At 37.8% G+C, this 16,213-nt stretch overlaps 2 long non-coding RNA genes across 2 annotated transcripts; both read left to right on the forward strand.

Annotated features, from left to right (window-relative positions):
• The first annotated feature begins 404 nt into the window (after positions 1–404).
• Positions 405–5,952, forward strand: LOC149268124 (uncharacterized). Its single transcript, XR_016270831.1, has 4 exons — positions 405–1,818; positions 1,904–1,983; positions 2,040–4,805; positions 4,864–5,952. It is a non-coding gene; the product is annotated as an uncharacterized LOC149268124 (long non-coding RNA).
• Positions 5,953–6,382: 430 nt separating this feature from the next.
• On the forward strand, positions 6,383–11,313 carry LOC149268125 (uncharacterized). The gene is made up of 2 exons (XR_016270830.1): positions 6,383–8,751; positions 8,812–11,313. It is a non-coding gene; the product is annotated as an uncharacterized LOC149268125 (long non-coding RNA).
• The last annotated feature ends 4,900 nt before the right edge of the window (positions 11,314–16,213 follow it).

The raw sequence follows: 16,213 nt of genomic DNA on the forward strand, positions 1-16,213 counted from the left end.
TAGGATTGCCAGATTGTCAGAAGACGACTCGGGGCAGATGACTTGCATCTTGAAAATATGAACACACGTACACGATTCACGCAGCTCCAGCGTTAAGAAGAATATGTCGGCAAGGGGTGATAGAAAAGTGACGACTATTCCATCCGATGATGAAATAGTTAACCTCGAACATGATAACGAACACCCGACATCAGAAGTGGGATTAGTCCAGCCTAACACTAATGCTGACTCACGTTGTGCCGATTTAGAAAAGCAAATCAGAGATTTCAAGGAAATGGTCACAATGCTAAGTACTCCATTGCGGGCACAAGCTAATGCAAAACAAGTTTCTCTGCCAAAATTTAATCCAGATACACCTAGTGCAGATGCCTTCTCCTGACGGTTGGCTTAATTATTGCAGATAATCCTCTACAAGGTAGCGATCTCGTTATGTTGCTTAGTCGAGCTCTGGAAGGCAGCGCTTCACAGTGGCTGGCACAAGTAAGCTTTGCTGGCATGACGTGGGCGCAATTTCTGGAATTGTTCATTCTGCGCTTCGAAGGATTGGTGACAACAGCTGCAACACTAGTGAAGGCGCTCCCAAGGAGGGTGAAAACTTATGCGTTTACAGCGGTCGTTTGGTCACTTCGCTGTGAACCAAATGGAGATCTACGGATGTTGAAGAAAGTGCATCTGTTGTTTTGGCTCATCTTGCACAAATCGACAAGAAATTAAGTAAGCTGCTATTTACCAAAGAGCTAGTTTTAATCTCGAACTTCAACAACAGTTGGCAGCGTTTGCGTTTGAAAAACACAAAGATCGTGCAGATGATTCAGGTTCGACAGTTCCAGCAAAGAAATTCAACTCAGGCATGCAGGTGAAATGCCATTGTTGTGGCAAAAGTGGCCATAAGATCGCTGACTGCCGTTTGAAGAAAATCAAGGAGGGAAGCCAATCTAAAACAAGCGGCACATCATCTGGAAGGGACTGGTCATCTATAACATGCTTTACTTGTGGAAAACAAGGTCATCTAGCGTCGTCCTGTATCAACAGCAAACAGAAGCAAGGTCGTGAAGGCGCTCGCCAGAAGCATGTAGCTGTCTGTTCGGTGGTAGAGCCTCTTGCACAATTAAGAGTATCTGGTGAGACTATGCCATTTTGTTTCGATTCTGGTGCCGAGTGCACTTTGGTAAAAGACTCTGTAGGCAAGAAGTTTGCAGGGAAAAGATTTTGTAATATGGTAGTTTTAAAAGGCATTGGAAATAGTTCCATCTGTAGTACAACTCAGATTCTATCTATGGTTATGATTGAAGAATAGGCATTAGGTGACCTTGCTTATTATAGACAAAAGAAGAAGCATACGAAAGGTTGCAAACGGTTATAGACATTTTGTCGAAAACGGGGTTCACTTTCAACATATCTAAGTGTTCGTTCTTGAGAACCACTAATACCTATCTAGGTTATGAGATCTCGTGTGGACATATTAGGCCCAATGAACGAAATATAGCAGCACTTGTGGGGTTACCTCCACCGCAATCAGTCACACAAGTGAGACAGTTTATAGGACTCGCCTCCTATTTTCGTCATTTCATTCTAAAGTTTTCAGAAATAATGAAGCCCTTGTTCCAACTTCTCACTAAAAATAGTGAATTTGATTGGAAGGAACAACATGAAGAAATCAGACGACAAGTCATAGCAATCTTAACAAGTAAGACTGTACTAACTAGTGCTGCAAATCCATCGATGGAAATATCGATAGTATCGATGGACTTTCTTTTGTTAGATAGATCGATGGAATTTTCTCGATGTCGATAGATCGCTACAGACGCCAAGCCACAAGTAAGTTCATACGTTGATACTCAAATTATTATTAAAATTAGAATCTATTTTACACAAACAATTTGATTTATTTTTTAACATATAGCACATAGATACCTAATTACCACATTATTTAATTGTTGGCGGTTCCTCCACGGAAAATGGAAAAATTTTTGATCCCATCTGGTAAGATTCATACAATTAATAGCAAACACGTTTTTTCTAATTGTTTTGGATTTTAGATAAAAGTGCTTCTTCGCCTGCAGACGCCAATAAGGAATCTTCATTTGCTGTTACGGTAGACACTGAAAATATTGCGCCTCCGAATAAGCGAAAGAAATTTGAGAAATCTCAAGTATGGAAGTTTTTTGAAAAATGCAAAGAAAAAACTTTGTGAAATGCCTGTTGTGTGGGCAGCAATATAAAACGAGCGGGAACACATCAAATATGCAAGAGCATTTAAAGCGTGCACATAATGGATTTTTCATTTCAGTTTTAAGCTCAAGACTTTTGTAAAAGATAGGCAAGCTTTGTTTTTTAATTTTAAGTTAAATTTTAAGACTTATTAATTACAGTCGTACTTTTTGTTTTTATACCCTGAACCCATTGAAAATGGGAAATCAGGGTATAATGGTTTTGTTGAAATGTATGTAACAGGCAGAAGGAGGCGTGGCAGACCCCAAAAAGTATATATATTCTTGATCAGGGCGATGAGCTGAGTCGATTTGGCCCTGTCCTTCTGTCTGTCTGTCGGTCCGTCCGTCCGTCCGTCCGTCCGTCTGTCCGTATGTTTGAACGCGTCGATTTCCGAAGATATAAGAGCTAGAGACTTGAATTTTTTTTTTAAATGACCGTATATACAGCGCGGACGTCGAGTTTGCTTTTAAAATTCGATAAATCATCCCGTTATGTTTTTACCGAGTAAAAACATTCAAGTTCAAATCAGATGCCACTATAGCTAATTGTGAATGATTTTTCTTTTGCTTTAATTTCTCAAATATTCAATATAATATGTAGATCATATGCTGAAAGTTTCATTAAATTCCGTTCAGTCAAAAATTAATAAAAAATAATTAAATATTTGGCCAATTAATAAACGCACGTGCAGCAGCTACAACAGAAACATTCGTTGAATCACATCAGCTGTTAGTTTCGTTTAGTTTTGGTAGATGGCACAGCAGCAGTGAATCTATTTGAGTTTTGCCAGCGCCACTAGCAGGAGTGGGGTGGCCTAGTGTGTTAGCTGCATGGCGCTCGATCGAGAAGTCGCGGTTCGAATCCCGATCGATGCAACTGATGTTAATTTTTATACCCTGAACCCATTTTCAATGGGAAATCAGGGTATAATGGTTTTGTTGAAATGTACATATGTAACAGGGAGAAGGAGGCGTGGCAGACCCCACAAAGTATATATATTCTTGATCAGGGTGACGAGCTGAGTTGATTTGGCCCTGTCCGTCTGTCCGTATGTATGAACGCGTCGATTTCAGAAGATATAAGAGCAGAGACTTCAAATTTTTTTTAAAATGTCCGTAATTACAGCACGCATATCAAGTTTATCATTAAAAATCGATAACTCATCCCGATCTTTTTTTTATCGATAAAAACCCTTATCGAAAACCAGTTATAAAATTATATCTTCTACACCTTTATTGCTAGAGTCTCCAAATTTTTAATGTATGCTTATATGCAATTTATACAATTTCGATTTTTGTTAAAATTTACCCCTCACCCTGAAATTCACCCCCTCACCCACACTTTTGTAAGAAGCGTATTTCAAATACTAGAGACTTGTGATTTGGCAATTACATGCATATTCATGTTATAATCATAATCTAAAAGTTTCATGAAGATCGTACGTCCATAAAAAACGTTATTAAACAATTAAGTTCTCATAGTAAGCGCACACTGCAGCCCATGCGTGTTTATGCGTGGGTGCTTGTGTGTGTATGTGTTTGTGTATGTGTGTGTATGTGTTTGTGTATGTGTATGTATGTGTTTGTGTATGAGTATGTGTATGCGTGTGTGTGTGTGTATGAGTGTCTGTATGCGTGTGTGTGTATGTATGCCTGTGTGTGCGTACGTGCCTGTGTGTGTGTGTGCGCGTGTTTCTTGTGTAAGCTGAAAGACGCGAAAAATTATTGAAATATCTATTGCTCCAAGGGTTCAGGGGATCTCGTAGTCGAGCAGTCTCGACTAGAGCTTTCTTACTTGTTGTGTTTTGTTTTGTTTAAAGCTTGTGTTTTAGTTTTACTAACAAAATGTGTAGTTGTGACCGTCTATATATGTTTCCTGTGTTGATATTTGCAGATTTAATATTTATTTGGTTTCAATATATAAAATTTAGGAGAGTGCGTTGCTTAAAAGCGACGAAATAAAAAAAATGCTACAAAGTGGAGTGTACAGCTTAACAGATAAAAGCGGACGAAGCGAAGTGTGGTGATATTTTGCCAAAATAAAAAACGAATGTGGAATCGAGTTCGATGGCCTTCTTTCTTGCAAAATGTGTTTCTCGGTTTTGAAGTTTTCAGGTAGCACATCAAATTTGGTGAAGCACAAATGCTACAATGTGAACTGTAAAACAGAGAAAACTTTACTATTCGAAACAAATTCTGCAACAAAGCATGAAGCTGTTAATGTTGTTACCAAATGGGTAATAAAAAATTGTCGCCCGTTTAAAATTGTCGAAGATTCCGGACTCAAAAACTTTGCATCATTTTTGATTAAAGTAGGAGCAATTTTTGGTAGTAATGTCGACGTCGAGAAATTGCTACCGCATCCAACAACTATATCAAGAAACATAGGTGCAATATACGACACACACTTTGGCCCGATTCAAGATGAAATTAAAAAATGTAAGAGTTTCGGATACGCCATTACCAGTGACATATGGACAGACAATTTTTTAAAATCATCTTACTTGTCCTGTACCATACACAACATTAAGGATGGAGCTCTTGTTGACCTATTATTAGCCATGAAGTCGATGAAGGAAGTCTCCTGCACAGGTATGTATCGATATTTAATCTATTTGTAAAAGTTTTAAATTTATTATTCTTTGTTTAGGTGCAAATGTACATGCAAAAATCGCCGACGTTTTAAGAGATTTTGGATGTGACCTCGAAAATGACAATCCAGTTATTGTTACTGATCGTGGGTCAAACATGATTAAAGCCTTCTGCAACTTAGAAAAAATTAATTGTGTCAATCATTTATTGAACAACGCCGTCGAGAAATCAATTGAGTCTGTTCCTGAGCTTGCAAATATTGTATCACATTCTACTAAGCTGGTGAAGTATTTTAAAAAATCAGGAGCTAATTCTTCTTTGGGTCTCTCGTTAAAAAGCTTTTGCCCAACACGATGGAACACAGTATACTATTTGCTTAAGTCGGTAGATAGTAATTGGACGCAAATAATTTCAATTTTGAAAGAAAAAGAACAAGAATATAGAATAGAAGGAATCAATAAAAATAATTTAGCTGCCATAGTCTGTCTCTTAGAAGCATTTGAAAACGTTTCCAAAAAACTAGAAGCAGTTAAACGCCCGACTATTCATTTGGTTCTACCAAATATATATAATTTAAAAAAAAAATGTCAGTCCGAGTACAGTGATGTTCAACTAATTGAATCAATGAAGTTTTCACTACGATCTCAAATTGTGGATACAATTACTCCAAATTTATCAAAATATCACAGCATTGCATTGTTTTTGTTTCCACCAACAAATAAGCTAAAACAATTTTCGCAAAATGAAAAGGAAACAACAATAAATGACTGTAAAACTATTATGAAGCATTTTTTAGTAGACTCAAGTTGTGAAACGTTTGAAACTCAAACAGCTAGCGATGAATTTGATGAGTTCATAGAAGCTGCCCAGGTTGACTCCAATAAAGATCAGATTGAAATGGAAATAGCAGGCTAACAAATATAAATGTTCCATACTCAACCAATTTTGACGTTTTGGCATGGTGGAAAATGCACAAACATTTTTTCCCAATACTGCATAAAACAAGCTGCCAAATATTTTGACCTCCAGCCAGAAGCGTAGCTTCTGAGAGAACGTTTTCAATTGCAAGAAATTTAATTACTGAAAAGCGATGTTCAATAGCTTCCAACCCTGATAGAATTAATAAAATTATGTTTTTAAATTCGAATATTATTAATTAATTACTTGAAATACATATATAAGTTAAAAAATCCACAACAAAAAATACATTGCACACATATTTCTTTAGTTTTCCCCTTTCTTTTAACAGATACACACAGCAGAAAACAGCTGACAATATTCGAATGTATTCAATATACAACATTTAATAGCTTCTGCTGCTCAGAGAAACACTTCAGTCGCTCACTCATTCTAATTTCGTTTTGTACAAGTTTTCACTCAATTCAATGATGACTTTGTACAGTTGAATGTGCTTTTTTTGCCATTCATGCAGACGTCTAGTCTCGACTAGAGCTTTCTTACTTGTTTTTGAATGATGGAGCTATTTTCGATGGAACCATCGAGACTATCGATATTTTAATCCATCGGACTCAAACAAAATCGATGGTTTTGCAGCACTAGTTCTCCTGCTGAATCAAAGTAACACTCTTACGAGTTAGAGACATTGTCAGTTTTTAATGCAGTGAAACATTTCCGCCATTATTTACTTGGCAATGATTTCGTACTATTCACGGACTGCAATTCGTTAAAGGCAATCTTCAAGAAAATCAATCTTTCTCCAAGAGTCCATAGGTGGTGGGCATATCTGCAAGCTTTCCAGTTTGAATACCGAAAAGGAGAGCGCATGTCTCACGTAGATTTCTTCTCTCGAAATTTGGTTCCAGATAGCTCTCAGTCTTTTGAGAAAGTTATAAAAAATTAATTAATCTGGCAGAGATATCTGAACATTGGCTCCTAGCGGAACAGCAGCGTGATCAGGAGCTGTCCGCTATTGTAGCAAAGATACGTGAGGGAGATATGGGCATGGGAGAAAATACCAATGAAATTAGAGCAGGTGTCTTGTTCAGAAAAATTCAAAGGAATGGCAGAAATTGTTGAAAATCTATCGATATTAAGTATTGGCAACACTAAAAACTATAATGCCGATTATTGAGATGTCTGGCAACCTTACACTTATATATAAGCGAGAGTTGAGTTTTAGCACGCGTAACGGAGTGTCGCGCATACATATTATTTTTCTATGAATAAACGTTAATATAATTACAAACATATCTACTGTAAACTTTTAGTATGGGCAGTGAAATTTACAACAGGTTATGGGCCCAGGTCGCTGAAACAGATTATTAAAAGTATACAGTTGCTAATGTGGTGTGTCCAGCTAATTCTTATTGTGTGTCAATAAATTAGTACAAAAATGGCAAATAATAATATGTACTCAATCGACAAGTTAGACGAAAAAAACCATGACGTTTGGTGTGTCCAGATGCGTAGTGTTCTGGTTCATTCCGAAGTATGGAAAATTACAAGTGGTGTGGAATTAAAACCAGAAGAGGACAACGGTAATTGGATAAAGAAAGACGAAAAAGCGTTAGCATCAATTACATTGTCAGTGAAACCAAATCAATTAAATTACATAAAAAATTGCCAAACATCGGCAGAAGCATGGCAAAGACTAAAAGAAATTCATGAACCAAGTGGACCGGCGCGTAAAGTGTCTTTATATAAAACATTGTTAGGTCTCCGTTTGTCGGAAGGCGCAAATGTAGTTCTATATGTGAACGAGTTTGAAAGTGTAATAGACAAATTAAAAGTCGGAGTTTCATTAGGTGATGAAATTATTGTCATTATTTTGTTGTCTAGTTTGCCAAAATCCTACGAGAATTTTGTAATTGCAATGGAAATTCGCGATGAGCTGCCGAATTTCACCATAATGCGCAATAAACTATTAGAAGAGGCAGATCGCAGAAATCAAACGAAAAGCGAATGCAGTGAACAGCAAGCATACATGATAAAGAACAAGACAAACCGCGATAAAGAAGGAAAACGAAACAACAACGACGGTAAATGCTTTGTGTGTGGCAAGCGCGGACATTATGCAGCGAGTTGTCGGCAAAATAAATTTAAAGACAAACAACGGAAAGAAGAGGAGACAATAAAGCAAGAAAAACGAAATAAAAACGAACAATCGTTTGTGTGTGTGTCACCGAATATTGCTCTTTTTTCATCGAATCAAAGTGTGAATTGTGACGTATGGTGCGTAGACAGTGGCGCAACCTCTCACATGTGTAACAATCGCGCGCTATTTCACCAATACACAGAAATACACGAAAAGGTGTTAGTTGCAGGAGATCAATCGTTAAACGCAATAGGCATCGGTACAGTGCATATTAAAACCAAAAATTCAAGTTTCAACCTAAAAAATGTTCTGCATGTACCAGACTTACAAGTTAATTTTTTCTCAGTTGGAAAAGGTACGGAAAACGGTTTACAAATAAACTTCAATAGTAAATGTGCGATAGTAAAAATAAAAACCGATAACGAATTGATTGCTATTGCAAAAAGAGACAAAGGGTTATATTATTTTGAAAATATAGTCGAGTGCGTTAATATGACGTGTGTCGAAAACGTAATCAAATGGCACAACAGATTCGGTCATCTGAATATACAAAGTTTACACAGACTTGCATCGAATGAAATGGTACAAGGCATAGATAAAATACAACCAATATCGAACATTACGTGTGTGTCATGTATGAAAAGTAAAATCTGTTCTCAACCGTTCAATGAAGCAGATTATCGAGCAAAGAACTTATTAGAAATTGTACACTCAGATGTTTGCGGGCCTTTTAACACAAATTCGATTGGTGGTTCAAAATATTTCTTGACATTTATCGACGATAAATCTAGATATGCTACGGTCATATTTATGAAAAATAAAAGTGAAGTTTTTGAACATTTTAAAAAATACAAACAATACGTTGAGAAACAAACAGGCGCTAAAATAAAAGTAATTAGAAGTGACAATGGTGGTGAATACGTAAATAAAGAGTTTGACCAATACTTACAGAGTCAAGGCATAGAACGGCAACTTACAGTACCCCACACGCCCCAACAAAATGGTGTGGCCGAACGTTTTAATAGAACACTGGTAGAAATGGCACGTTCTATGTTATTGCACGCAGGTCTCGAAGAAAAGTTTTGGGCTGAGGCATGTGCATGTGCTCTTTATATACGGAATCGTTCTACAACAAGAGCCTTAGAAGATGCAACCCCTTTTGAAATCTGGTTTCAAAGGAAACCTACAGTTAAGCATTTCAGAACATTTGGTTGTTTAGCAGTTGGCCTGGATAAGACGCAAAAACAGAAGTTTAGAGCTAAAGGAAGAGAATATATCTTTGTTGGTTATAGTACGGCAACGAAAGGTTACAGGTTATATGATATAGATCAGCACAAGGTGGTTATCAAGCGAGATGTAAAATTCCAAGAGTTTATGTTTATGGAAAACAAAAATAGAGCTGATTTTTCTGACATGATCTACAAAAATAATTGTCAAGCTGATAAAGAATCGCAAAACGTAAGTGCAGATAAAACAATCAATACTAATTGTTCTGCAAGTCCTCAGATAGATTACGAAGATGCTGAAGCGGAACCTAATCACATGGAAAATATACCGGAATCCAGCAATGACGAGGAGCAATTGCCTAGATATGGTCCAGGTAGACCACGCATCGTCCGAACAGGTGCACCCGGCAGACCGGCAAAGCAGAAAAACAGACTCAATGTGATACAGACAACAGAAGAGGTTAAAGTTCCTGAAAACGTTACAGCAGCTATTAATGATACGCATTCGAGCAAATGGAAGGAAGCTATGCAGGAGTTCAACTCGCTCGTGGCTAACAATACTTGGTCTTTGGTAGATTTACCAGCTAATAAGAAAACTATCGGAAACAAATGGGTTTTTAGCTTGAAGAGAGATGCAGAAGGAAACATTGAACGATACAAAGCAAGACTCGTCGCAAAAGGTTGCAGTCAACAGTATGGAGTTAATTATGAAGAAACTTACTCACCCGTCGTACGTTATGCAACAATACGTATGGTTTTTGCACTTGCAGCCGAGCTTCAATTATACATGCACCAAATGGATATATGCACAGCATATTTAAACGGCGAATTAAGCGACGAAATATATATGGTTCAACCGGAGATGTTTATCAATAAAAGGCATCCCAATAAAGTAGCAAAACTAAATAAAGCTATTTACGGATTGAAACAATCTGGTCGAGAGTGGAACGTCAAACTGGATAATGCATTGAAGAAATTTGGGTTCATTTCATGCAGTAGCGAGCCTTGTTTATACACGAAACTGATGGACAACAATATAAACATCATTGCAGTTTACGTCGATGATATATTAATTGCAAGTAAAAGCAAAGCGGACTTGGAAGCTATCAAACAATATATCGGAAAACAGTTCAAATCTGTAGACAAAGGCGAAGTCAACAATTTTCTGGGTTTTTCGATAGAGCGTACTGAAGAGACTGGAGATGTGTTTGTGTGTCAAACAAATTATATTGATAAATTACTCAATCAGTACAATATGCAAAGCTGTAAGTCAGCCGCTACACCGTTGGATGCGGGATATCAAATTAATCCATCCGACGAATCTAAGAAAGTTGATGCTACAAAATACCAGACTTTAATTGGAAGTTTGATGTATTTGGCAATATCTACACGCCCGGACATATTGCATTCAGTATGCAAATTGTCACAGATGAACAAAAATCCAAATAGCACTCATGAGGCAGGAGCTAAACATATATTACGATACCTATCTAGCACAAAGAATATGAAACTACATTACTACAAAACTGGCAAATCAATAGAAGGCTATACAGATGCAGATTGGGGTGGTAACATAATTGATCGCAAATCTTTTACAGGTTTCATCTTCTTCTTGGCAGGAGCAGCTTTTTCTTGGGAATCACATAAACAAACAACTGTGGCATTAAGCAGCACTGAAGCCGAGTATATGGCGTTGGCAGCAGCAGCAAAAGAGGCGGTGTATCTAAGACGACTTGTTAATGAAATTGGATGTTTTTCTACAGATCTTCCAATATGTGTCTATGGTGATAATTTAAGTGCACAACAACTAGCCAAAAATCATATGTATCATGCAAGAAGCAAGCATATCGACATAAGATACCATTTTATAAGAGAGTTAGTAGAAACTAAAGAAATTGTTTTAAAATACATTGATACATCTAATATGATAGCAGATATTTGTACTAAGAATTTAAGTAAACAAAAACATGTAAAGTTGTTAGGCATGACAGGTTTGAAAATATTGAAAAATTGACATGTAATTTGAAGAAAAGTTTTTGTGTTGAGAAGAGGTGTTGAAAATCTATCGATATTAAGTATTGGCAACACTAAAAACTATAATGCCGATTATTGAGATGTCTGGCAACCTTACACTTATATATAAGCGAGAGTTGAGTTTTAGCACGCGTAACGGAGTGTCGCGCATACATATTATTTTTCTATGAATAAACGTTAATATAATTACAAACATATCTACTGTAAACTTTTAGTATGGGCAGTGAAATTTACAACAGAAATCTATGTTTACCGATAATGCCCAAAGCATTTAGGTGGTCGGTCATAAGCCGTGTCGGAGAATTATTTGAATGTAGATATCGATTGGTAACATCAATAGTTATATGCTGTGAGTGACAATTATGGTTACTGAGTGTAATATTGAAGGGAAAATAACACGAGGACGTATTGTTGTCAGTATGACCGTGTCGAAGAGTGATGGTAGATATCGATTGGTAATATCGATAGTTATATGCTGTGAGTGGCAATCAGGATTACTAAACTTCCTGATTGATGAAGGTAGTCCGTGTCACGTAGTGTTATGAGGTGGAACGTATAGGATCGCCAGATTGTCAGAAGACGACCCGGGGCAGATGACTTGCATTTTGAAAATATGAACACACGTACACGGAATTCACGCAGCTCCAGCGTTAAGAAGAATATGTCGGCAAGGGCTGATTGAAAAGTGACGACTATTCCATCCGATGATGAAACAGTTAACTACGAACATGATAACGAAGACCCGACATATGTAATTTGAATGCAATGATCATAGCAATAGCTATCGATGATTTTCCAATTTTAATGGGATCATGACCTGTTTTTTGTGGCGCACTGGACTTGCAGTGTCGGCCTGGCGGGCAACCGTATAGGCCGCCATATCTCTTCGGTGCCCGCCGGTGACTCCAGTGGCGTTGGCGGCGGTGTTGGCGGTTGTGTCGCCCGCTGTGAGGTATGCGGTAGCTCTTCCAATGTGAACCCTGAGGGGTTCGCTCCAAGTGATGATCACTTCGACGCGGTGCTCTTTGCGACCCTACACCACCTTCTTAGCGTAGCTGGCACTTACCCGTGGGGGTTCCGCCGTCTCCTCGTCCTCAGAGTCATATATGCGTGGACGTGGCGGGCGCCACAACGGCCGCGTCGGCGAGTATCGGCCGTTGCGCACATAGACACTCATCAGCGTTCGATCCTACCGTTCCTCTTCCATCTCATCTCTCATCTTCCTCTCCCAGGCTGGCGTCTGCATGAGTGCCGTCGCGACACCGAGCAAGCCCACGGGCGACCATGGTCTGCCGACGTCCTCTGCGTCGCTGGTCTATTCTAATCCCACGCTGATCGAGCTGTCCGGTGACCACGAGCCAGATGTGGCCGCGCTCGCCTCCCCACTGCACGACGGGTCCAGCTCGAGATATGGGCGATGATGCCGCAACGTCTCATCGGCTGCATCGGCTGAATCATGGCTAATGTTTTTACGATAAACTCCGTTTTATATAAGCTAACGTGGATCATGTGCAAATTGACACTTAGGCTGCAAACATAGTGCGCGCTGAGACGAAGACGAAGATGAAGTCGAAACGCAAGCAATCAGCTTCAAACGCTGCTGTACTGATTTTGAAGACGAATCGCTATTTACAGTCTGTCAAGAATGAGTTGGCACACTGAAAAAAAATTGAATTTTTTGACTTTGGTTGCAAATATCTAAGTCAATAATGCATAAAAATTATTTTTTTCAAATAGGAATATGTTTAATATTATTTCATTAATTTAAATATAACAAGTAAGAAAGCTCTAGTCGAGACTACTCGACTACGAGATCCCCTGAACCCTTGGAGTAATAGCTATTTCAATAATTTTTCCCGACTTTCAGCTTACACAAGAAACACGCACACACACACACACGCACACACGCACACACGGGCATACATACACACACATACATACACACACATACACACACACACACATACACAAACAATTACATACATATACACACACAAGCATATACACGCATGGGCGGCAGTGAGCGCTTACTATGAGAACTTAATTGCTTAATAACTTTTTTGTGGACGTACGATCGTCATGAAACTTTCCGATTATGAATATAACATGGATATGCACGTAATTGCTAAAGCACAAGTCTCTAGTATTTGAAATACGCTTTTTACAAAAGTGAGGGTGAGGGGGTGAATTTAAGGGTGGGGGGTTAATTTTAACAAAAACCGAAATTGTATAAATTGCATATAAGCATACATTCAAAATTTGGAGACTCTAGCAATAAAGGTGTAGAAGATATAATTCTATAACTGGGTTTCGATAAGGGTTTTTATCGATAAAGAAAAGATCGGGATGAGTTATCGATTTTTAATGATAAACTTGATATGCGCGCTGTAATTACGGACATTTAAAAAAAAAATTTGAAGTCTCTAGCTCTTATATCTTCTGAAATCGACGCGTTCATACATACGGACAGACGGACAGACAGACGGACAGGGCCAAATCAACTCAGCTCGTCGCCCTGATCAAGAATATATATACTTTGTGGGGTCTGCCACGCCTCCTTCTGCCTGTTACATACATTTCAACAAAACCATTATACCCTGATTTCCCATTGAAAATGGGTTCAGGGTATAAAAATAGAAAGCATAACATTCAATATGTAAAAAAAAAATCAACAAAAACAAAGAATACTCATAAATAACAGTGTCAATAATGTGTTGGCACACTTACAATCTATGAATCTTAACTTAAAATTAAAGATAAAATATGATTAATTAACATAATTTTAATATTTTGTGTGGCCTCCCTGGGCATTTAAAACATGTTGGAGACGTTTTTTCATAGAAGCTATAAGGTTTTTAATTAAATCAAGAGGGATTTTCTCCCACTCCTCAATTATAGCTGATTTGAGTTGTGTGCGGCTCTTAGGATTCCTTTTTCCAACTTTCTTCTTCAAGTATGCCCACACATGCTCAATCGGGTTAAGGTCAGGGCTCTGGGGGGGTGTGTCAATCACTTTGCCACAGTTGTACAGCAGCCAAGTGCGAACAGTGAGTTCTTTATGCTTCGGATCGTTGTCCTGATAAAATTTAAAATTTGGCTTATTGCCATTCAGAAAGCCGAATTTAGCCGCACTTGCTCTCAAATTTGCTCTCAAAATTTGGAGGTACTGCTCTGCATTCATTGTGCTTTCAATGAATGCAATTTCTCCGACTCCCTTGCTTGATATACACCCCCATATCATCACCGATAATTTGCCAAATTTAATAGTGGGAATAATATTTTTGCTGTCAAGAGCCGTTAATGGCTTGCGCCATACCCTGGGAGGACCATCATTATAGTACTGCATCATTTTTGTTTCATCACAGAATATGACGTCCTCCCAATATTCTGCGGGGTAACAAGCCATGTTAACAGCAAAAGTTAAACGCTTTTCGATATTTGCTTTTGATAACAGAGGCTTTTTCCGCGCTACTCTCGAACTGTACTCATGGCTCATGAGGGCTTTGCGTACCGTTTCATGTGAGACATCTATGCCACATTCTTGCTTCAGCTCTTTAGCAAGACATCTTACAGAAATATGCGGATTAGCGTTCACTTTTCTGAGAATAAGACGCTCTACTCGTCCAGTGATCTTTTTTTTCGGCCCTCCTCCCGTCTTTAAAAGCAGCCTATTTTCTTTTTCGGCCCGGTTTATAACGTTATAAACCGTTCTCCTGGGCACAGAAAACATGTCCATCAATTCTGGAACGGATTTGCCCATCTCGTGGTTGTAATAGATGAGCTGCACCATCTCAAAGCTTAATCGCTTTCCAGGCATTTTAAAAAAATATGAAATTTGTGCTTAAATGCGTAACTAGCGAAAATTGACAATCAAATGGCAAGAAATGTAAAAGAAAACGTTCATAGATGCATAAAATATCAACAGATAACAGTAAAATACCGTTACTTCTAAGAATTAGAGCAAAGCAGATGTGCAAAGCGCTCAGTGCCAACACATTATTGACACTGTTATTTATGAGTATTCTTTGTTTTTGTTGATTTTTTTTTTACATATTGAATGTTATGCTTTCTATTTTTATATTTAAATTAATGAAATAATATTAAACATATTCCTATTTGAAAAAAATAATTTGTATGCATTATTGACTTAGATATTTGCAACCAAAGTAAAAAAATTCAATTTTTTTTCAGTGTGCCAACTCATTCTTGACAGACTGTATTTACTATGTACCGGTGTTTTTTTTATACCCTGAACCCATTTTCAATGGGAAATCAGGGTATAATGGTTTTGTTGAAATGTATGTAACAGGCAGAAGGAGGCGTGGCAGACCCCACAAAGTATATACATTCTTGATCAGGGCGACGAGCTGAGTTGATTTGGAAGTTTTTGAAAGTTTCATGAAGATCGTACGTCCACAAAAAAAGTTATTAAGCAATTAAGTTCTCATAGTAAGCGCTCACTGCCGCCCATGCGTGTTTATGCTTGTGTGTGTATATGTATGTAATTGTTTGTGTATGTGTGTGTGTGTATGTGTGTGTGTATGCGTTTGTGTGTGTATTCATGTGTGTGTGTATGTGTGTCGCAGATCGCAGTTTGTGTCGTGTTTCTTATGTAAGCTGAAAGACGCGAAAAATTGTTTAAATATCTATAAATTGTCAATTAAAATTTTTGAGTACATTTGTTTAATTGGCTAATTGTTCAATGTTTTGTTGTTGTGTATTTTAGCTAAAAAATAACAAAGTAGTTCGTGTTTCGTGGAACATTACTTACAAATAGAGGAAAGTAGTGATTAAGTGAATTGTATACGTGTTGTCTGAACCCTCTATCAGAGACTATTAACCGTTTTTGCTTCTTTTTGCTCCATTTCAAAAAATAACGTTTTTATAGCTAAGTATGAGTTTAAGCGCTCAGAGCTTCTAGACGTATGGGCAAGCAACAATCGCCAAGCAGACGCGGTGAAATTGTTTATGATTGAAAAAATTAATAATAATGTGGATGAAAATGTAGAAAACAGTATTTCTACCCAAGTTGCCCAGTTTATTGCTTTTGTTAAAAGATATTTGCCCAGATGTAACCGTAATCTGCATAGATT

This window comes from Drosophila arizonae, chromosome X (assembly GCF_054131065.1).
Source record: "Drosophila arizonae isolate 15081-1271.41 chromosome X, UAZ_ARI_1.0, whole genome shotgun sequence".
NCBI lineage: Eukaryota > Metazoa > Arthropoda > Insecta > Diptera > Drosophilidae > Drosophila > Drosophila arizonae.